This window comes from Maylandia zebra, linkage group LG23 (assembly GCF_041146795.1).
Source record: "Maylandia zebra isolate NMK-2024a linkage group LG23, Mzebra_GT3a, whole genome shotgun sequence".
Taxonomy (NCBI): domain Eukaryota; kingdom Metazoa; phylum Chordata; class Actinopteri; order Cichliformes; family Cichlidae; genus Maylandia; species Maylandia zebra.
Window position 1 is genome coordinate 27,936,286 of NC_135188.1, and position 23,184 is coordinate 27,959,469.

Below are 23,184 nucleotides of genomic sequence, written 5' to 3' on the forward strand. Positions count from 1 at the left end.
TGTCACTTTGTATTTACCTTGGGTTCAAGCGAATGTGTAGCTGCTCCTCCGTTGATCCATCCATCAATCCAAACATCTTCCCTGAGTGGATGAGATCATTCCTCACGCAGCAGAAACTGCGTCTGTTTCGGCGCTTTTCCCCCCCTTGTGAAGCAGTAAGAGCAGATGTGTTTAAATGACTGTCTGCTGTTGTTTATGACATGTACCTGTTTTCAGAAATCCAAAGCAAATCAAAATCAAATTTCAGCAGGCTGTGGGCCCGGTGGGTGTGATACAATAGTATTAATGTCACGCACGTGCTACTGAGGAGGCTACAATTTGTGCGACTGGAGTCAAAACTGCTGCATGTTTTGAATTATGGGATGAATGTGAGATGATAGCATACTTCTGCAATGATAAAAGGAGTTAAGATCAGAGTAAAATCCAAACAAAGAGGCAGGAAGGTGCACTTTAGGTGAGACTTTGCAGGAAAAATGTTTCTTTTTCACACACGGGTTAATTCTTAGACTACTGTAAAATGCATATAGAACACACTGCAGGGTGGATATTCATGCAAGTTAGTGCAAATTCAATGAGGAAAAATATCTATCATAAGCTTATAATACAAAAACATAATTATGTTAATGTCGCACAATCAGTGATGGGAAGTTTCACAAACTATTAGTTAAAACTATTACCTTTAAATACTAGTCTCCACAATACATCTTTGCTTAAATACCCCACGCTTTTCAGTTTATATTCTGGGTGTTTTTTACTAAAGTGTTTATTGATATATTATTCAGATTTCCAGTTTTTATTACTGAAAAACATGTTGCATCACATGTTGACAGTGTTTTCTACAAGATATTATTATGACCACATTAAGGGAAAAAAAACAGTAGAATAATATTTCTGAGAATAAAGTCGACATTGTGACGTCAGCTCCTTTAGTCTATCAAGTAAGTTTAAGAAAGGCAAAGCTGAAAGTGACTTACTTGCAGTCTTAAAGTTGTATTCTTAACTGAGAGCTGCATTATATAAATCAGAGCCCCTGAGTAATAGTTTTAGCCTCTTTTCTTCTGAACAGATGCAACGTCCTGCACAGTCTCTCGTAGATTATTGACAATTTCAAGCAGAATCATTTAAAATGCTAAAAAGACAGTGTGAAAATTTGCTTCATGTCAGAATAATTAAAAACACATCACATGCAGTACTGAGAAAAAGGCCTGATCCGACCCCTCATAGTTTAATATGACATTTATTGAAACCTATGCAAACAAACATAGAAATGCAGTATATTAGGCAAAAACAGTCAATATTTGGTGTGATCACCTTTATTTTTCAGCACAGTCTGAACTCTTTTAGGCAGCTTTGTTGCCATTTCTTTAAGTAGTCTTCAGGAATAGTTCTTCAGGCTTCTTGAAGGACATTCAAAGCTCTTCTTTGGATGTTTCTGCCTTTTGTTCTGTTCTCTGTTAAGTCTATTTGGAACAGATTGTCAGTCCAGTTCTTTCCCTTCCACTGACACCATTTCTGATGAGCCTTCATTGAACACTAGATGATCAGCTGAAGGTCCAGATGCATCTCTCAGGTCCTCTGTCTGTTTTTTTCCTGCGTGTTAAGGAGATGCCTTTCAGATACTGCTCATCTGCTGGATATAGTTTTCTTATTTTGTCTTTCACTTTTTATGGTTGAATAATTCACAGGTCAGTGTTAGGTGGGTTAACAAATAAAAAATAATTCCTTTGAAAATTGTCAGGTACAAGGACTGAAAATGAGTGAAAAAGCAGCAAATGTTCAAAGAAAAACTTTAAAACACCTTTAGAGAACCTGGAGAACTATTGTCTTGCTGCTTGGAAGCAAAATATAGAAAACACATCTTATCTATAAAAAGTAAAACGAGGGTACATCGGAAAGTTAAAATCCGATTTACCATCTTAATAAAAACATAAATGAAGCACTCAAAATACTAGATCAACTTTATTATCAAAATGCACGACTCACAAAAATAATCCTGATACATAAATGTATTTTTTATTGCATTTATTTGGTATTTTGACCTTAATGTTCTTCATATGTTTGCATTTTTTCATTTGGAAAAAGTTAAAGGCAAGCGAATGACTGTTTAATTAGGAAGAATGCATTATTTGCATGTCTTCTTTTAATGCAACTAATCATTGAGGAAAGGTTTATGATGATATGTAATTTAACATGTTTTATATTCGCACAAATTGCAATTTTTAATCACTTTTTTCATGTTTTGGGTGTTTTTGTGAGATGTTTTCAGCAATGTTTTATTGTTTTGCCTCATTGAGAGTTTTGCCATCTTCTGCTGGTTGTTAGCGAGCTACATGGAAAACTGAAATTACTGCTCCAAGTTTTGTTTAAAATATTCATTGTGAAGCCAGTGGTAACTTTTTTAAGGATAAAAGGATTTTTTTTTTTTTAAAAAAACCATAAACCTATAAAAGCTTTGAGATACTTTTCTCTGTTTTTGCCCTTTTTTATATAATGTTATAACTGTGGGGGAAAAAACAATAATGGTAGTCTTAAAAAAATCACCATTGTTTCAAGATCTGCATTAGTTCTCTGTTCTCACTGTGTGGCATAATACGAATACAAATACAATAATGTGCATTCAAAACACCTCTTCCTGCAGGAAATCCTCATTAACAGACTGAATTTCAGCCTAAAGGTCACGGTGGTTTACTGAAGGCTGTGACCCGTAAACGACCTCTGGCTTCCAGACGTGTTCTGGGTCAAACTGCAAAGTCACAAAAGGTGAAGGGTCGAAAGTTTGGTCCAAAATCACTCTTCCGTAGTAAACACTGTTCACTGACCAAAGCGGGGACTGAAGCTGTTCCGGGTCAGCGAGAGGGTTTCTCTTAACGCCTTCCTGATTGGTTTGTAATTAATGATCTCAAACAAAGCGATATAATTGATTGGCGTTTTAAATGCCTCTGCGATTAGCATAAGGGAAACTTTAGAAGGAAAAAAAGAAAAAAGTTACTTTCGAACTGGAGCTATGAATAAACTTCAGCTCTGGCCAACGTCTTGGTGAGTAAATTGAAACATGTTCAGACAAACTGCATAAAACAAAGATGTTATTTCAGTTACAATTATGTGTAGCGTCTCATTTCTTCAATCTTATTTCCTGACTTAATCCGCGTCTCGGCGGAATCAGCGAGTCTGTAAATCAGCCTGCTCTGAACCGCGGAGGGCTCGCAGTCGCTGCCGGTGCCTCTTCCCCTTTTTGGTTTTTATCAGAAAAGGAAGCTGATGAGTCCCTTCAGATAAGGATTGGAGCCCTTCGCTTAAAGCTCCATGTTAATAAATGAATATGTTCTCCATCACGCCAACCGCTTATTGTATTTCACAGGGACGAAATGCAATTTGTATCATTTCTGCGCTGCACATCAAAAGGAAGTGGGCCGAGCGCAATGACTCATTGCACCGAAAAACGCTCTGTTTCCAATCGAAGAAAATCAGATATCAACTCTGTTTCTTCATTTCTCTTTACATCTCCATTTGTTTGATAAGGCTGTGTGTGTGAGCAGTGACGGTAAATGGGTGGATAAGTTAAGGCAAAAACGGGCGAAACAGGCCGTCAGCTTATCAATAAATGACATCATCTGCCCCCCGGACAGCTCTGCTGTCACATCGGTGGCACTCGGATTAAAGAAAAAAATAAAACAGAGGGAAAAAATGTCTTGTTTTTTTTGTACCATTAGGGCTGTGTGGATGAGTCAGTCATAGACGCTGGGGACAGTTTGTCTCCAAATGTCTGTGGAGATCAAAACTTTGCAATGTGCTGACTGCTCAAACCAGCTACTGACACCCTGAACTAAGAGTACAGCTAAAACTGTAGATTACAGTTGAATACATAACAGCAGAATTTATTTTATTAGAAGACACCCATTTTTAGAGTTGGCCAAAACAATTACTGAGACATCTTCTTGACAGCAATCCTTCCACTGAGACCATTTCTGATGAGGCTTCAGATGGATCAGCTGAAGGTCCAGATGCATCTCTGTGCAATGATCCTGTGTCGAATCATTACTGGATTTGTTCTGTTTCTTAAGGACTTGACTTTCAGATATTGTGCTGTAGTGGCCTGATATTTCTTCTTTTGTTCTCCACCTCAAATTTTTAACAACACACTTGACACCATGTTGAGATATGCCGAGTTTTTTTTTTTTTTTTTAGCTAATATCTCTTTGGAAATCACCTTGTTGGTGCAAAAATACTATTTTTCTATGAAACTGTGTTATCTTTGACATTTTTCATAGATTCAACTAAAGTAACAGGAACAAATGATCTGTTTTTGTGACAGACTGCTAGTAACAAAGTGCCTAAAGTTAGAATTTCAAATTGGTTCTTTGCTACATTGTCTGTTACGTGCCGACACAACATTGTTCATCTCTTGACTTGAAAACAACTGAAAAAACACTTGTCTGGCTCCTTGGAAGCAAAATATGAATAAATGAGGGGTCGCTCATGACTTTTGCACAATACTATAATTTTGATGTGACTTTCCTTTGGACAGCACTCATCAGCAAAAAGGTCCTGTGTTGGAATCTACCAGGATGCTCTTTGTGGATACTCTCTCACGGTCCAAAAACATGTTTGTTAGGTTAACTGGTGATTCTAAATTGGCTGTAGATGTGAATTTGAGCGTGAATGGTTGTCTGTTTCTGTGCTTCCCTGTGACACACTGGTGACCTGTCCAGGATGTGCCCTGCCCCTTGCCCGATTCTGAATTGGACCAGCATTGATTGTCAGGAACTTGAAATAAATAATTTCAAAACCCTGAACGACATATTTGGATATTTAGGGGTACTTAGGCTTCACAGAGTTTATTAAAATCCAACTTATACCAAACTTTGAGTAGAAAATATAAAAAAAAACGAGACACAAGACTATTACCTTTTCTCTGTATTGAACTGAAAGTTAACATTAAGTGAAGATGGAAACCACAGCTTTGCAAACGAATGGTGACCGAGCAGAACAAGAGAAAACATTAAGATGGAAAAGGAAACACACGGTAACAAGTGAGGAGCGCAGCAGCTGACATCACCCTACACTACAGTAGCCACTACAGCACTGCTCAACTTAACAAACATTAAGCATCTTTAACACAGTGCATCAGATTATGGCTGAAACACAAGAATCTCTGTTGTAAAATATTCAGAGAGATGCCTAAATATAGACAGTATTATACAATAACACAAAAACAGACTAGAATAATCACTCTGATTAAGAAGGGAGTTACTGATGAAAGAGAAAACTCTGAATTGTAGGGGAAGAAATGGACACATTCAACTTGTGTTTTTAAATTTTACAACTTAAAATAATTATCATTTACTTCACTTTACTGGTGCGGGGAAAACCAAACTGTCCCAGCTGCCTAATATTATTGGCCTTATTTATCATCTGATATAAGCAAACCCATGACCAACAACCACCCAGGGCAGGAAGCCTTGGAAAGCCCCCTTTCGAGAACAACGATGTTGTTGTGCGTTTTGTTTGGATTTTTCAGTGTTGTTGAATTTTTATTTGAGTGGCATCATACACATCCCATTAAAGTTATAACATGCAGGGTCCACAATTAACCTCCATGAAAGAGGTTCTCAAAACGTTTTGCATGCTTAAAAAATATAGGATAACAGACCACAAGGGGCATGTAGACACGAACAATATCACAACTGTATTTCTGTGCTGGGCACAACATTTCACTAGTTTAAACATATGCTCAAAGCTCAGCAGAAGACTTCTCCGGATTGGAAATAAAAGCTTGATCTCCAGAATTAAGACACCAGTCTTCTCACGTTCCCATTTAATTTCTTTTCCGTCTTTCCTCCTGTCCTTCACTGGTCCATGCATCAGTCTTTGTGAAGAGTCCTAATGTGCATTTAACATAACACAATTTTTTGAATACTCAAACCTTTTTATTCAACTGTGCAATTACCTCAAGCTGCAAAAGGTCTCGTTGTAGTGAGCAGCAATGTGCAGTTTGCAAGGCCATTTTTTTTCTTCTGACACATGGTGGTGATGATGATGGTCGAGCTCATTAGCTGTCAGCCTGTAAGGCCAAGTGTTTGCGACTTCTTTTTAATGTATTTTTGAAAACAGCAGGAGTCTATGACTCTGAGCAAACCTGGAGCAAATTACACAGTGGGAGATTTTATTTCTGACTGTGACAAACTTGTGTAATTTTGACTCAGAAATTGGAAAAAGATAAACATTACACTGGTGTGTTGTTATGCTTTGAGTTAGGTTAATCAAATACAGAAAATAATTGAGGAAAAGTTATAGAATTAGATACACTTTACCAAATGTCCCTGTAAACTTACAGTACAATTCAGGAGCCTAAATTTGGCAGCCTTTAATTATATTAAGCAACAGTTTAGTACTACTATAAAAGACACATAGTCAGACAATATGTTTTACAGGCAAAATTCTATAATCTGCAGCAAAAAAATAACAGTGAGAAACTGGTATCATAATACACAATAACAGTGTGTTATTGAAAAAACGGTATTATTGAATAAGAGTGAATCTATTAAAAAAAAATTACAACACAATGTTTTACAGTGTGTTAAGTAGAACAATCACAAAAAATAACATTAAGAGTTACAGTTAGAGTTAACAGGTAAGGTGTTATTCTACATCTTACCCAACATAACTTCAGTCACATCTACAACAAAGCCTGCTACTGAAAACAAAATGACAGCATGGAATAAGTATCTTACCATAAAGGTAATAGTAATAAGTAATAGTATATCTACTTCAACAGTTTTGTACTGTAAAAATACAACAACAAAAAAGGTTAGTCCACAGTGAACCTCTTTGTTATTACTAGCCAATGTCTGCGTTCATAATGGCCAATAAATATCGATATCAATAGATATCGGTATTGGGCTTCAAAATATCAATATCAATAGATATCGGTATTGGGCTTCAAAATCCTATATCAGTCGGGATGCTATGTTTGTCTGCCTTTACATCCTGAAGAAGATGACAACGGATCCATACAAGAAAAATAAAAAACTATTGTTAGTATTTTGATGACATCCATTGTAACCACCATAATTTTTACTAAAAATGGAGAAAGAATAAGAAAATATAGAGAAAAGAAGATAAAAATACTCCAGTAGAAAATGCTTAACGGTGTAACAACTGTAAAGTACTACAGTGACTATTTTTTATTTTAGAAACATTAAAGTAAGTCACTACTCTACTAGTGATGGGATTTCCGGCTCTTTTTTTTTTTTTTTCGGCTCACTAAAAAGAGTGAGCTCCAAACCGGCTCTTCAGGTTGTTTTGTTGCTTTCATTAATTTATTATTAACAATAATATAAAATTACGCACAAAAGGAATTACTAATGTAAAAAAAAGTGGTCTTATTTATATATTTTTATATATAAATATATGCGGTGGCCCCTAGAGACAAAACATGTACAAACTCCAAAACACCTTTCTAGCGTTAACTGAACTTCAAAACAGAGCTACCTAGATCACTTAAATTACACAATTGAAAGCATGTGTGTATTGTTTATGTATTTATACACAAGCACTCATATATATTCAAAGAATTTTTTAAAAAGTGTTCATTTACCTGTTACTACCACACACCAAATCCCATCGTTGGTACTTGCTGGCTTGTGTAGCCACTAGGTAACAAAAGCTCAACACAGTGCCTAGCATCCTGGAGCACTTCTGTTGTCTTTTGTACGTGTTTTGAGTTTTTACGTGCTTCAGAGTTCGTACGTGTTTTGGAGTTTGTATGTGCTTCAGGGTTTGTACGTGCTTCAGAGTTCGTACGTGTTTTGGAGTTTGTATGTGCTTTGTATCTTGGGGCCACCGTAAATATACTTTTATTTATTCACTCCACATAAAATGTAATAAATAAATCATATAATACAAAAACCAACTATCCATCCATTCGCTTCCGCTTATCCTTTTCAGGGTCGCGGGGGGCGCTGGAGCCTATCCCAGCTGTCATAGGGCGAGAGGCGGGGTACACCCTGGACAGGTCGCCAGTCTGTCGCAGGGCCAACACACAGGACCATTCGCACTCACTTTCACACCTAGTGGCAATTTGGATTATCCAATTAACCTATCCCCACAAGCTGCATGTCTTTGGACGGTGGGAGGAAGCCGGAGTACCCGGAGGGAACCCACACAAACACGGAGAGAACATGCAAACTCCACACAGAAAGACCCCGGCCTGATGGTGGAATTGAACTCAGGATCTTCTTGCTGTGCGGCAACAGTGCTAACCACCATGCCACCGTGACGCAGAAAAAAAGTGCGAGAGGGTGGGTGAGAGAAAGAAAAAAAACCCACCGCTCGCAATAAGGAGCCGGCTCGCGTCGTTCGCGGCAAAGAACCGGCTCTAAGAGCCATTTCATTTGCTACCGACACATCACTATACTTTACAGTATAAGTGCTGTAATCTAGAACAGAAGTTTCCCATTTTCAAAATATTACAATGAGAAAACATTGGTTTAATATTCTTAATTACTGTAATCTACAATAATAATTTCTCACGTAAAAATAGTCATAGACAGTTTAGTACTTTAAAAGTAATACAGAAAATGGTAGGTACTGTAGGTGCATCTATCATAATCTGCCACTGAGTTTCTTAAAGAAAAAACATCACTGTATGAAACAACTGTGTCAAAAAAATTGACAGTAAGACAATGTTATAATTTAACTAGTAGTCTATAACAATAGATTCATACTTTAAAATATAGTAATAGCAGTAGTAGTAATAGTCTGCCTACAGCAATCTATAGTTTTCTATTGTGAAAACAATATTACTCTATAAATACTGTATAAAATGACCGTGTCTTACTATAAAAAATATTACAGTAAATTGTTATTCTACATTGTACCTACCCTAACTAGGTATTGTACTGGAAATGCAACATTAAAGCATTAAACAAAAGGTTCAGAGGACAAAGTAAATGTTACTGTCATTATCAATCCAAACTATAATAGTTTAATAATGTAAAAAGAATTTAGGAACTGTATATTTTTATCTATATTCATTACTTTTGGTGAACAAGGTATCGGTCTGTTTGTTCTCACCCTGAATTCAGCTGCTTGTCTTTCTTGAACTATGACAGGACACCAGGTTTTATCACAGATAGAGACGCCCTGAATCTGTGCAGGGTACTCCTCACACTAGAGCTGCTGTACTTAAATTTAGAGCTAAACACTGACTGGATATGATGTAATTAATCGCAGGAGTCTTGGTCTTGGGGCCCATTACAAAACAAATATGCTGGAAACTAAGCAACACATCAACAGCAATCAACACTGATGTTGTAGCATAACTAAAATAACAATCCTGATGAGTCTAAATTAAGGACTTTTAAATATAAACTCAAAACTGCCTTCAAAAACCATTGTATTATATTTAATTTCTTTACTTTATGGACCACTAGCAAGCCTTTATGTAACATGATGATTTTACGCAGATAAATTAAATATGGGTTCATTTCTAATGTCAAGAAAAAAACTGTAATATACCATAAGCTCACAAGCATCAGCATATATATTTGCAGTATAAAATGTACTGTGTTGGCTGAAATTTGAAATATTCCATTACATTAAAACAAAATATTGATAACCTCTTTTTTTTACATCAACTCAAAACAGTTTTTTTACAGCGTCATAGCTGCTAAAATAAAACCACAATAAAGCTTAAACATTTTATTCTGTCTGTACAAAAGGAAATATAAACAACTTATAACAAAGATATGGCGTAAAATTTGAACATCATGCATTAAGTCCTGCCATCTGCGTAGTGCTCTCTGAAATCTATATTTCACTCTCTGCGACCTCTCCTGATCTGCGTCATCAATCATTCAGCCAGAGCTGGTGGCACGAGAGGGCATCTGAGAGTGAGGGCGGGGGGGGGACTTCAAAGGCAGGTCGGACTCGGCCTGTCAGAGTGGCACGGCTGAAACAGCATTGTGTTTGCACAACAATGGAGAGCCATTACAGCAGAGACCGTTATCAGCCGAGGGGTACCAGGGACGGTTCCTGTCTCATTGTGATCCATCAGAGCAGATTGTGTTCAGGAGCAAGTTTAGACTAAACATATTAGGGCGTAAGAAGACACACCTGAGGCTTATCTGATGGGAAATGGAAGTGGCTACAATATCCCTCACACCCCCCCTAAAAAAAAGCATCCTGCCGAGTCTTTAGATTGCGTCAGTGGTTTGTATTTCTGTGTGTGTGTGAGTGTGTTTGTGTTCTCAGACCTGCCTTTTACAGTATATTAAGTCAGTTTGTGTCAGGATGTAAGTGTATATAATGGCCCTTACTTATGTGGGAGTACTGCTTAAGTGTGATTGTCACTGTCATGTTTGTGTCAGCGTGTGTGCCTTTGTTTTCTGAAGACAACACGCGGACCAAAATCCAAGAGTATCTCTCACGGAAAAGTCAGTGTGACATCTTTTAATGATAAAGCCGCAGATGAATTGTTTATGGTGCTTTTACGGGTGTGTATTACTTTGTGCGTGCTGTTTGGGGGGGGATAGCTGGAGTGAATAATTCAGAGAAAAAGCCGTTTGTTTTCAGGGGGCGAACGCAAAGACACATCTGAAACATATGGGAGGAAATCACATTGAAAGCAGTGAGCAGTAAATTAATGGTAACAGATGCCAAGATGTCTGGCTAGTGTGCTTTTTTTTTTTGGTCTCCTCTTTGCTTTTGTTTTCTCCGAGAGCTCTCGCATTCTTAATGTTGAGAAATAATACAATTAGGACTTCCTCCTAGCGTGTGAAGTTGGACATTGTCACTTCTTCCTCTGGTACCTTAGCTCGGGTATCACCCCCCACCACCACCGTTGTTTAATTGATTTTAATTCACTCGTCGCAGATGATGCCATAAATTATTGACGCTACCTTGATGATGCGGGCTTGCTTCACTGATGAGATGAAACAGAACCGCTGTTTCCTGCATCCCACCCCTCACTCCCAGAGAGGAGAATATCTCGGCATATCAGAAATATGTCTAAGCTTCAGCAGTGTGTGTACGAGGGGGTGGTGGGGTTGGGGTGGAGGGGGTTGGCCTATGTCCAAGCATGAGATGCAACAAAGACAACCTTGCTCTTAATGGCACATATCTGGGAGATGGAGGAGCCCGATACATGAAAGCGCTGTGATCATTACACTGATAGCAATTATCCTTCAGGAGGCTCTAATGGCAGCAGGCTCTCTCGCACACGCACACACACACACACAAAGACAGCGACAAGCTTGCAATCAAGGGTGGCGGGCAATTAAATGCAGTGCTTTTTGGTGAACCTTTAACGACGAACAAAGCCTGACGAGGAGATTTAATAAAGAACAAAAGGAAAAATCAGGACAAGAAAGGGACAAAGAGGAGGGGAGAAAAGAAAAGATATTAATGTTGTTTATTAATCTATTCTTAATGTGTTGCGGTGGACTGATGGGGGGAGGGGGGGGTCTCTGGAGTGGAGCCGTGGCTTTGCTTTGGCAGCAGTATGATTGAGTGCAGGGCCAGTGTGTCAGAGGGACAAAAACAACAAGGTAATTAAAGCTTAAAGCGTGCCGTTTATGCTCCGCCATCCGTGACAGGCGTAAGGTGTCTTCCATCCAAGCCCCCCGCCAACACCCCCGCACCCCATCCCACGAATGAAAAATAAGTCAGGTAATTGTCATTGTGCACTGCATGTCATTATTTATTAAACGGGTAATTCATCTTCATGGAGACGGCAGAGGAAAGCAGGTAGGCGCTGGTTTATCTGTCGGGATTTTACAGGAGAAATGACAAACATACAAACAGCGAGAAGCGTTGCTCACTATTACACTCCCTTGAGGTTGTGTGTGCGCGTGTCTGTGTGCGTGTGTGTGGTGGCGATGGAGAGAGTGGAAAGTCACCACATGGAGAGAAATCTTTGAGTTAAAGTTTTTGAAGGCATCAGCAACACCCCCTCGTCTCTCACACACACACACAAACACACACTCCTTTTCCACAGTATATTTTTTTCTCAAAGTGGGGCGGGTTGACTAAAGAGAACGCTCCCCGTTGTTTTTCCTCGCGCGGTTACAAAGAGGCGCGTAAAAAGTTACAAGGTTGTCCCCCGTGGGGTTAGATTTCAAACAGCACCTGTCAAAGCAGATGGGGCATTTAAATAAGAGTCTTTAAGAGGTATTTGTTACAGCGGAGCTCAGGAGTACCTGCTGTGCTCGCCGATGCTTTTCACGGCTGTCGTTGCTCTCACAGAATCTGTTTGCTGTGTTTGCGGGGATAAACATCACATTAAAAAAAAAAAAAAAAACAACACAAAAAAACCCACTGAGGCTACAAATTACAAGAGAGAAGACTGCATTTATGTAACTGCTGAGGCGATGGAAGCCATGTCTGCCAGTACTACTGTGCGTGCAAGTGTACAGGAAGATGTATTACATGCATTTCCATGTACATATGGATGCTTATATTGTTACTAAAAGCTGGAATCTAAAAGACAAGAGAAAGAAACTTAGGATTTTTTAAAAATGTGCACGCATGGAAGCGCATGTATTCACAGAAAGGTTTTTCAGAAAACTTTCCAGGAGTTTAAAAAGTGCATTTTTTTTATTGTCTTGAAGGCTGGACAAACATCAAATTAGAGGCTTGAAATCTTTAAATATTTTTGAGTGCTGTTCGCAGCGGAGTTAACACCCTCCAAATTCTAAAGCACACGCTGGTTTTTGAAGATGCCCACCGCAGCGTCCTGACGCCAGTCGGGGCCTCGGCCTCAGTGTGAGCGCACACCTGGCAATTCAGGCCAGTCTGTGACTAAACATCACCCCTGGACAGATGTGTCCTCACAGCCGAAGTGGTGTCCTCAGAACAAACAAACGCAACCACCTATAAGACTTGGAGGACTCCTTGGAAGCTTCAGTTAAAAGAGGTCAAAATAAACAAAAAAGTCAATCCGTGACCTTTTTAAGTCAGGAACACCGGAGTCTGCTTTTGTTTGGTATCCGCGGCGATGTCTTCTGTCCAGCCCCCCATGAGAATATAAATTCATGTTCATAGTAAGACAAAGATTTCTTGAAAAATATGTTGGATGACTTGAAAGAACCCACCCACAGCACCTTGACCACGAATTTGTGGTCTAGCAGACGCCATTGTTGTAGTAGCAGCACGTCATCGACAGGTTTTATTCCTGTTATTCAAAAAAAATCATCATAACTAACACATTATTATTATTATTAATGCTATTACTCCTAAAGGTTCTGTTATTACCTTTTGTGGCAGAACTGTGAGAGATATTTTAGCATGACTCCTGTATGTATCATTAATCAGTATTAAACACTGTGTTGTATTACTATGTTCTACCTTTATTACTTAAAAAGTGTGTGTGTGTGTGCGGGTGCGGGGGGGGGGGGGGGGGGGGGGACTACAGCTAAATACTGGAGCAGTGTACTAATGTCAATAAAGGTGCACTCTACTTTTTCGGCTACTGTTTTCTCCCCTCACCCTCAAAAGGTCATGGTGGATACCTGCCCCACCCTGAGCCCGGATATTTCTTCCTTTTAGCAGCGGATTCTTTCATCCCACTTTTGCCAAGTGCTTGGTCACAGGGAGTGTGAATGTTGGGGTTTCTCTGTATTATTGCAGGGCCTTTACCTTACGGGATAAAGCACCTTGAGGTGACTGTTGTTTTGATTTGGTGTTACATAAATACAATTTTTATTTTATATTTTAAATATAAAATAGCAGTTCATGTCAAACCAATCTGTGACCACATTTAATTTGCTTCTGTTTGATTTGTTTCATTGTGCTGTTTTTTTGGCATATATTTTTTTTAATTTAACTATAGAGGTGTAGATGTAAATAAGCAGTTTTATTATAATCTGGATTTTTCACATCTTATATTGTTGGTGCGTTGATATCCATTAACATTACAAAAAAAGACTGGATTGAAGTTAGGCTCTATGTTCCTAGTTGTTACTGGGACAGGTTATATTGAGACATGTCACTTCAGACAGGTAACATGACATTTTTTAAATGTGCAAATAATTTATATTTTCCTTAAAAATCTCAAGAGAAAAGTGTTTTTTGTAAAAACAGGCAGATTTGTGACTGAATCAATCAACTGTTGCAAATGTGTGGCTTCATAGCTGTGCCGGCTGGAAAATCAAGCAGCGCAGGGTTCTTCTAGACCGCACCTGGTAAAGCAGGTGACCCATATGCTAAAAGGCTACTGCAGGGTTTGAGTCCACCCCAGTCTGTTTTCTCCTAGAACTGTCTATCTGCTGGTATAATAAAGGCAAAAAAAAAAAAAAAAAGAATTAGCAGAACCTAGATTAGCATCTTTACTTGGACATTGTAAGTAATCTGCAATATTTTAATGAGCAGAAACAAACCATATGGACGTGGTGACATCTGAAAACTTACAAGCTCTCACAAAGAGAAATAAATAAACTAAGTACTTTTTGAGCATTTGCAGAGAAGGATCTTCTTGTTTCTTCTTTGTAAAATGATGCATTTTTTAATCATAATGAAAAGGTGTAAAGCACAAAAGTCTCCTGTCTGCCACATCTACTATTTATGACTCCGCCACCACTTCAATCTCCTAAGATGGACGTAGAGAGATAACTGTTATCTCTCTACGTTCAACATCGCTGCAGTGAATGGGCGTCGTGGTGCGATGCAAGTGTCGTGTTTTATAAATGAAATATCAGAATTTTTGTGCCAGTTGATGAATTAATTTGTTGTTTCAGCACTCATCACTGCCCCCCATCACTCTATACTAAACTTAAGTCCTACTGTTTGCCTCTTTTTTGACATCATTGTTGATAAAATCAGGGAACAAGTAGAGGAAGAAGAGGACCGTGGCTGACAGGCCAAGGAGTTGCCATGTTTGAGACTGATCCTCTCATGAGATGACGCTCCTGTCAAACTGGCAGCCCGCGTGCTTCATCACTTTGCACCCCGCGTTTTCCTGGGGCTGTGACCACCAGGGGACCGTGGACACGTAGCGGGGGGTCACTGTGTGATACTCCGTCCCCTCCCTTACCTTCCCGCCTATCGCCACAGTACCACACAGCTTTCTTGCTCCTTCTGTCATTTCCCTCTCTCCCTCTTTCTCTTTGGCCCTTCCCATCTTTCCATCAGCAGGAATATAAGTAGAAAAAAATCGGGGACGCCTTCTTGTTTTTTCGCATGCTAAACTTCATTCAGATTGTCAGACACTTTGGAGCTGACAAAATGCTTTCTCCGACTCCCCGTCATTCCCTCGGCTGTCACAGGAGATAATAAATAAGAATGACTCCTGCGTGGGCGGAGGCAGAAGGATCCAGACAGAACATCAAGAGATGGACAAAGTGTTTGCAGAGGCCTGTGGGGAAACTCGGGTTAAAACCACACGTCAATGTATACGAAGGCTTATAACGCGAATAGGCATTGTGACAAAGAGTTAAAGGGATGGCAGGCCTGTGTTCCAGATAATAGGACAAGCTGTCTAGAGTTCCCACTTCCTGCTTTGCTTCGGTCAATCAAGGCCTAATGTGGTGGCTGTGCAGCCGACTGGGGGTTTTAGAGTGGGGTGGGTGAGCAGATAAACTAAATACAGCCTCGCCACACAGGCCTCGCCAGACACCGGCTGTATTTACAACTCCAAACTTGAGCTTTAGAAAGGGCAACAACTTCGGATAATGAAGTCAAAGTCATCCGTCAAAAGAACGAGGAACCCAGCAAAAAGAAAAAGGTGAAGCACAGAAGTAGAAATCAGTGGTAAATCCGGCGACATCAACAGCCACATGAAAGAGACACAAACAACAGAATGCCCTTGCTTTGTGGGGGTTTGCAATACTTTACGAGTGAAGGACAATTGGTCCTCGGTGTAAAGTGAGCGCTTGGCTTTTAACGGACCTCTGCATGCCAAGTCCTCAGCAGGCGAGGCTGGGGACGCTACCTTCGCTGTCATTCAGCCCCATCTCGTCGACTAATCTTCTTGGTGCAATGAAAGAGCTTAACAGCTTTGCAACACTATCCCTCCCCAAATGTCATTATCACAATGTACTGCGCCGACCGACCGTCTCAACCGGCTCCCTGCTTATCGTTTTCTTCATGGGAAGTTGAAGGCAGGCGTCCGCTGACATTCACCAAACTCTCTCTGCAGCACTTGTCCTTAGCGCGCCAGACAAACACATTCACAGAACATTATTCAGAAGTCATTTCTGTACTTTTGAGTTTATTGCTTGTGTGCCTGTCTTTGTTGCGTGCTGAACTCAGTGTTTGTACATAGAGCCAGACCTCATTGAAACATGACATTAGTGTACTAAAAAAAATACTGAAAATACTGAGCCTAATTCATGGAAAGTTAAATATATAATTATGTAGTCACACATAAAGTATCAATCCAATAAAAGGCATTGCATTCTGCTAATATATTTCACTTTATAATGTGAAATCCAATTCAATTTTATTTATATATCACAACAACAGTCACCTCTATGTACTTTTTATTATGAGGTAAAACCCTTCAATAATACAGACAAACAGATATAAGGGTTTGTCAAAAACAATCAGACGATTTGTATTTTTTAAAGGGCATAGAAGCTAGTGGTAAATTTTAAAAGACATGGCTAATTATAAAGTTTTACCCACAAAATGTTCACAGATACCAAAGGTTTCCCTCTCTGGACCAGACAGCATATGGTTATACAACAGTCAAACTCATCCCATACTGTTGTGAGCATGTCTGGAGTCCCAGCAGTTGTTTTGCTACCTGCCGGCAACCACGTGAAACTCATTAATCCGGTGTTTCTAACAGTACATGTTTCACTCTTTACTGGTCCACATACTCTCAGCACAGTGTAGCAGCGTCGCATCACAGCTGATGCCGGGGTGGGCTGGTGGTGAGTTATGTGCTGTCTTCACTTTGCTAACAGATAGCTAGCAACAACAGCATAAAAGCACTTTGACATCTGAATTATTAATAATTCAAGTTTGAATGAAACCCCAGACTCTGTCCTGTAGATTTACACATTTTTCATGTAGTTCCATAGGCCCCGCCCACTTAAACTCAACGTGGGCTGCAACTGCATCCCTGTAAAGCACACATTAAGTGACTGCAACTGCTACATGCTACATACATACTATATAATGAATTTCTGAGGTACTGAGATTAAAAGTATTATAGTAATACTATAGTAATTATTTTCTCTCCATGTTTTTTCAGGTTAGCAATTAGTTAGCAAAGTGAAGACAGCGCATAACTCTGCCCACCTTGGCATCAGCTGTGATGTAACTGCTATACTGTATATTGTCACATCATTTTTACATTATTCCAAGCACCTTTTCCTCATTATTTCCTCTTCAAAAATCTAACTGTCTGACCTCGACTGATCTGTCAGTGAAGAGATATATATTTTGGGCTCTCATTGTGGGCAGCTGCTTGAAAATTATGTGTTTGTTTATCGTGGGAGTTACGTTCTAAAAATAACCTGCGATAGGTGAAATCTCTGAAGTAGCCAACTTTATTTTTTACAATAACTATAGATGCTTTAAGGCTGTAAAACCCCTCACTACACACTTTATACACTTTTCTCAGACAGGCATGAACATTTTCACACTTCAATGGTTTAAATACTTTCAAAGTTCAAACCTTCATAGAAAAATGAATCCAGTATTATTGAATGAAACCAAAGGCACCTGCGGTTGCCTTTGGCGGTGCAAAAGTTTCATCGACATCGTTGTGTTTAACGGGGAGAAAACAAACATACAGTACAGCACTTTATGTCTTGGCAAGATTTATGTAAATTTGACAAGCTGAACGCATTTTGTACTGGACAGGAGATGCGGCTGACAATGATTGACAATGGTCTACAGCCAATCAGGACGCAGAACACAATGCGCTGTAAAAGAAATAAATAAAAAATTGCACCAAAAAAAAGTCAGCGAAACAGTGAGGCCACAAAAGCTGAACCGCGTTATTGCGAGGGACCACTGTATATTTTTATGTGTTAAAGACTTTTTGTGCCATAACTTTATATTTTATGCAATCTGAGTGGAGTATAACAACAGATATGAAGTTATCATGTATCCAGTGTAAACTGCAACACTACAAATTTAGGACTTGCTCCAAAAGTGAGTCAGGCCCTATAGACTCCCATAAATATCCCACCTTACACCTGTTTTAACTGGATAATGAAACAGATTAACATGAGCGGGGCTGCTGTGACTGAGAGATAGCTAGCTTCCTAGTCGGCACTTACCTCTTAGGCTTTACCTACACTAATTCAAGTCAGTGACCTGAATCTCTCAACTATGGTTGTGCTGCTGGCACCTTCTGGCATTTTTTAATTAAAATTCATATAAATTATAACATCAGCACGCTGTCCCACTTACCATTATTTTTATTCAGTTCAGTTTATTCAAGTTCCGATCTGTGCGACCTTCACAATCAGTAAGATTCAGCCAATTAGGGATTCCTGGCTACTAGACATCTCACACGTGCATAGTATCAAACAGGTGATGATTCTGTCATCGAGTCTCCAAACAACAATTAACATCCACATCTCCTATATATTCTAAAAATATCACTTAGATCCAAAATTACCACAAATATAAAACCAGTTTACAACAAATATTTATGCTAAAGTCAATTCCGTGATGTATGGTGTTTTTTATACAATTTACATATCAAACCAAATACAGCTCAAAAAATCAAGGTCATGAGTACAAGTTGCATCGAACATCATGTTTCATGTCACACTTTTATGTTCACTTATTCTCTGTTTTAATTTCCGTGTAGTTTTACTGATATATGCAAGACTACAAGGGGAACGTATCTTATGTATCACATGAGTAAATGCACATGTAATCACATTGTTAATTAAAAGTTTTTTACCGGTATGTGGATGTCAAAAGTATGTAGTTTTACTAATGTTATGATTCTGGGTGCCACATCGATAATTTTAATTTCCAAGGGGACTCAAGAGGGTTTGACATGGATGACTATCGCGTATCAGAGTGAACCAGGTAGTCCTTTAAATTTCATCCTCATTTAAATGGAGGATGAAATTTAAAGGATTACTCCACTGAGTGAAATGCAGCTCCAAACCATGACAGAGCCTGTTTTACAGATGGCTAGATGGCCAGTCATAAATGTCAAATTTGGGTTCATCACTCCACAGGACATCTAAAAATGTCTTCTTGACAGCCACCCTTCCACTGAGACTATTTCTGATGAGGCTTCAGTGAACAGTAGATGATCAGCTGAAGGTCCAGATGCATCTCTTAGGTCCTGTGTCAGGTCTTTGCTGGGTTTTCTTTCCTGTTTATTAGGGTCATGACATTCAGGTACTGTTCATCTGCCTGTAGATAGTTTTGTGGGCCTGAAACGTCTTCTTTTCTCCTCCACTTGCCCATTTTCCTCACACTGTGCACAAGGCAGCACGGTGGCACGGTGGTTAGCACTGTTGCCGCACAGCAAGAAGGTCCTGAGTTCAATTCCACCATCAGGCCGGGGTCTTTCTGTGTGGAGTTTGCATGTTCTCCCCGTGTTTGCGTGGGTTCTCTCCGGGTACTCCGGCTTCCTCCCACCGTCCAAAGACATGCAACTTGTGGGGATAGGTTAATTGGATAATCCAAATTGCCACTAGGTGTGAATGTGAGTGTGAATGTGGGTGTGAATGGTTGTCTGTCCCTGTGTGTTAGCCCTGCGACAGACTGGCGACCTGTCCAGGGTGTACCCTGCCTCTCGCCCTATGACAGCTGGGATAGGCTCCAGCACCCCCCGCGACCCTGAAAAGGATAAGCGGAAGCGAATGGATGGATGGATGGATGTGCACAATTCTGAGATATTTTTCAATGAAAAGCTCTTTGGAAATCACCTTGGAAGTTAGTGCAAGATCCTTATTTTACGTGTGTTAAAAAGAAGCAGAAGCAGCCCTTGTCTAAAGAAAAACCTTGAACAAGCTTTAGAAAATGGAAAACTTTTGCTCCACCTTAAAGACCACCTCAAAATTTACGGGCCTATTTGGCTCCTTGGAAGCGTAACATAAAGAAACGAGAGGTGGCTCCACACTTTTGCACAGTACTCTAAAGCCTGTGAGCTTCCTACAATACACACAGTGCACATGCATACATCTCACTGATGTCTGGATGTGCATTGTGTTGATGGCATATTTCATCCGGATGAGGACGTCTTTCTTTACGACGGGTCCCGGCGGGGAGCCACCGATCTGCCGCTTGGTCGTGATCTCCGAACTCTTTCTCCCCGCTCACTTCACTCTTTGTTTACTCTCACACAGAGTTGGTGATGAGTGCCCAGCCCCTCCTCTTCCTCGCCCACCTACCCACCACCCACCACCTCATTACCTCCTCTACCTGATGGGCCCACTCCTCTTCCCTCCTCCCCCTCTCGCTCCCTCTCCACTTTTATTTATATATTTATTTATTTTACCCCGGCTTTGCGGGTTACCGTTTTTAATATCATCGGTGAAACATGATTATTACCTCTTAATGCTGAAATTACGGGGGCATTCTTTTTGTCATCCTCGCCGTTGCATTTTTCCCGCGTAGCACCCCGTGGCAGGAACATCTTTATCTCCCCATGTGCTCCTAGTTTTAAAACCTTTACCCCTGCTGTTTGAAAAATATTTCTCATTTTCCTCCCCCATGGCGTGGAGAAATCCCCATAGGCAAACCATTAGTGATCTTTCTGCCTTTCCCAAACACTTATTACTATCACCCGCACTCCTTGAGCTGCCTCATTGGCTTTTGGTAAATTATGCAAATAAGGTGATGTTCGAACATATAGTTTTTCTGTTTTTCTGCAACTGCGCAAGTTTGCACAGCCTTCCACCGAGCAGCCGCGGCACCATTAAAGTGACTGAGCACGTCAGCAAGATTTATGCATCAGTGACAAATTATAATGCTTTGTCGCTAATTTCCCCGCTGCTTCTTCAACGCACAGGTTTAGTTATGTGTTTGCCTTTTGGGGAGGCCTTTGGTTGTGAGTTTTAGTGTTTAGTAGGGTTTTTTTCTCCCTCTCTCTCTGCATATCAATGTGTCACTTCACTTCACATCTGCAGAGACAGGAGGCTGCAACCCAAGCGAGTCAACTGTGGTGTTTGACTCATTACAGACAATATAAAATCTATTCTGGAGTTTCACTTTTCTTCATGAGATTTGTCAGAGTGGCTCTAAAGCAGATAGAGGGGCGAGGAAGGGTTTAACTTTAAGATGGCACATTTTAGGGTACCTGCAGCTGTTTTCACATAGTTGAATGTTACATGAGAGGTAACACTGAATTCCTTTGCCTTGCCTGGAAGGTCCAAGGTAAGGTAAAAAACCTATTAATGTCATTTATTTATGAAAATGAATTCAATAAAAAGCAAAGGTGTTCATGTGCGCAAAATGCAGTACCTTACTGAAACATGACAGCAGGGTTTTAAACTCAAACTTGATCTACACGGGGTCGGACTGCATGATAAGCTAGCTTTATCTTTTATATTTAATTGTCAGTTAATTAAAAATAATATTGAACTACTTTCTTTAAAAAAACAGTATGTCTTATTACATGTGCATTACATCTCAAAGTGGAGCAAATATGCAAAGATCTAGAAATAACTATATTTTTTTATAACATTTCTGTTACACTTCTCACACTTTGCAAAGCCACCCATTGGTCTGTATTGGAAACCCTGACACCCGAGCTTTAGCGGTATGTTGTAACCTCTAATGTACTTCCTTTCTTCTCTTGTGGTTTGTACCTTACTGAGACAAATATTGAACGTCTGGTGGCAATTTTGTACCTTAATCCAAAAGTGGCCTTTACAAAAGAAGGGAACACATGGTTCGGATTCCTCCATCAGCTGATGGGTGACCATGGAAGAGCAAACAGAGAAGGGCAATAATAATATATTTTATTATAAGTAGTGTTGACTCATTTTTAAAAGGACAGGAAACTGCTCAACGTCCACATTACTTACTAGAAAGAGTATGTCATTGCAGAGCTGTTTGAATCAACACACGGTTTGGACTCAGCTGACGGAGAGGTTATCCAAATCACCGACTGTGGAGAATTATTGGTTCCTGAACACCCTCTGCACCATACACTGGACATGCAGCTGAGCACTTTCTCTAACACTTTTTTCAACTGCAGTCACACAACAAAACACACAGAAAATATTTACTACCTCTTACCACAATGCCTGCATTCATTTTTAAATTTAAACTCCTTGTTCATATCATATTATATTTAGACTGATTAGGGTCTTTACTTTGTGGTATTTTCCTTTTAATTATCTATAAGGTTAATTATTCCAACCTTTGACATAATAAACTATTGCCTGCACCCTTGGCCAACTTGGAGCCACCGAGACCTCTAAAATGTGTCCGAACCCAGATCCAACCTCTGCACTGTCATGCTGCCACATTACAGAACAGATAAAGCTGTCTAAGTGTATTAGCATTTCTTTCTTAAGATCACAATGGGAACTTTGTGTGCATGCTGAACCTCAAATTCTTTTCTGGGAATGAATCCTTTTTCTGTTGAGATGACCAGCATTAAAGCTGAATACTGTACGCTGCTTTGTTTTACATTTTATTGCCTGCTGGGGAAACTCGCACTGTTTTCTGAATGCTGCTGCTTAGTAACCATCTTTGTATGTATGCAGACTTTCTCATGGGTTTGCCTTTATATATAAATCTGTCATTGAGCTGCTTCCATTTTACCATTTTATCTACATGCACGGACAAAAACATAACCATGAATGGGGAAAACAGTGTGAGTGGTTTTAAAGTTGCCCTGAAATCTATTTCAATTTGTACCTTGTTTAATTGTAATAGTTTAAAAAGCTTTTAAACATACTTCCCTGTTTGTCCTGAAATTATCAGAAGTGGTTACTATGGGGGGAATTCATTGCATGTTATCTGATAGCTGTAAATGGATTTACTTTTACTAAAAGTAAAACCAGTCTGATAATGAAATTCATATTTTACCTGATTTCTTGATCTAGTGAACAAACCCTGACCTACTATTTATGTCGTTTTCAGAAGAAACTGTATAAATATGAATATTGGGACCACATATGTGTATATGTATCTTTCTTGGTCTTTAAAAGGCTGCACATATTTACCTTGAGGTCCAGTAATTAGCCCTGACCAGGAACATTTGTGCAGACTCTATTTTTAGGTGCACAAATAGACTTTTTTACC

General features: G+C 39.6%; 1 long non-coding RNA gene across 1 annotated transcript in view; it reads left to right on the top strand.

Annotated features, from left to right (window-relative positions):
* The window catches only part of LOC143414939 (uncharacterized), a 42,402-nt gene extending 20,303 nt beyond the window's left edge, over positions 1-22,099 (top strand). Inside the window, exon 3 of the long non-coding RNA XR_013095545.1 lies at positions 21,979-22,099. This is a non-coding gene — a long non-coding RNA (uncharacterized LOC143414939). The remainder of the gene's footprint in view (positions 1-21,978) is intronic.
* Positions 22,100-23,184: the final 1,085 nt, after the last annotated feature.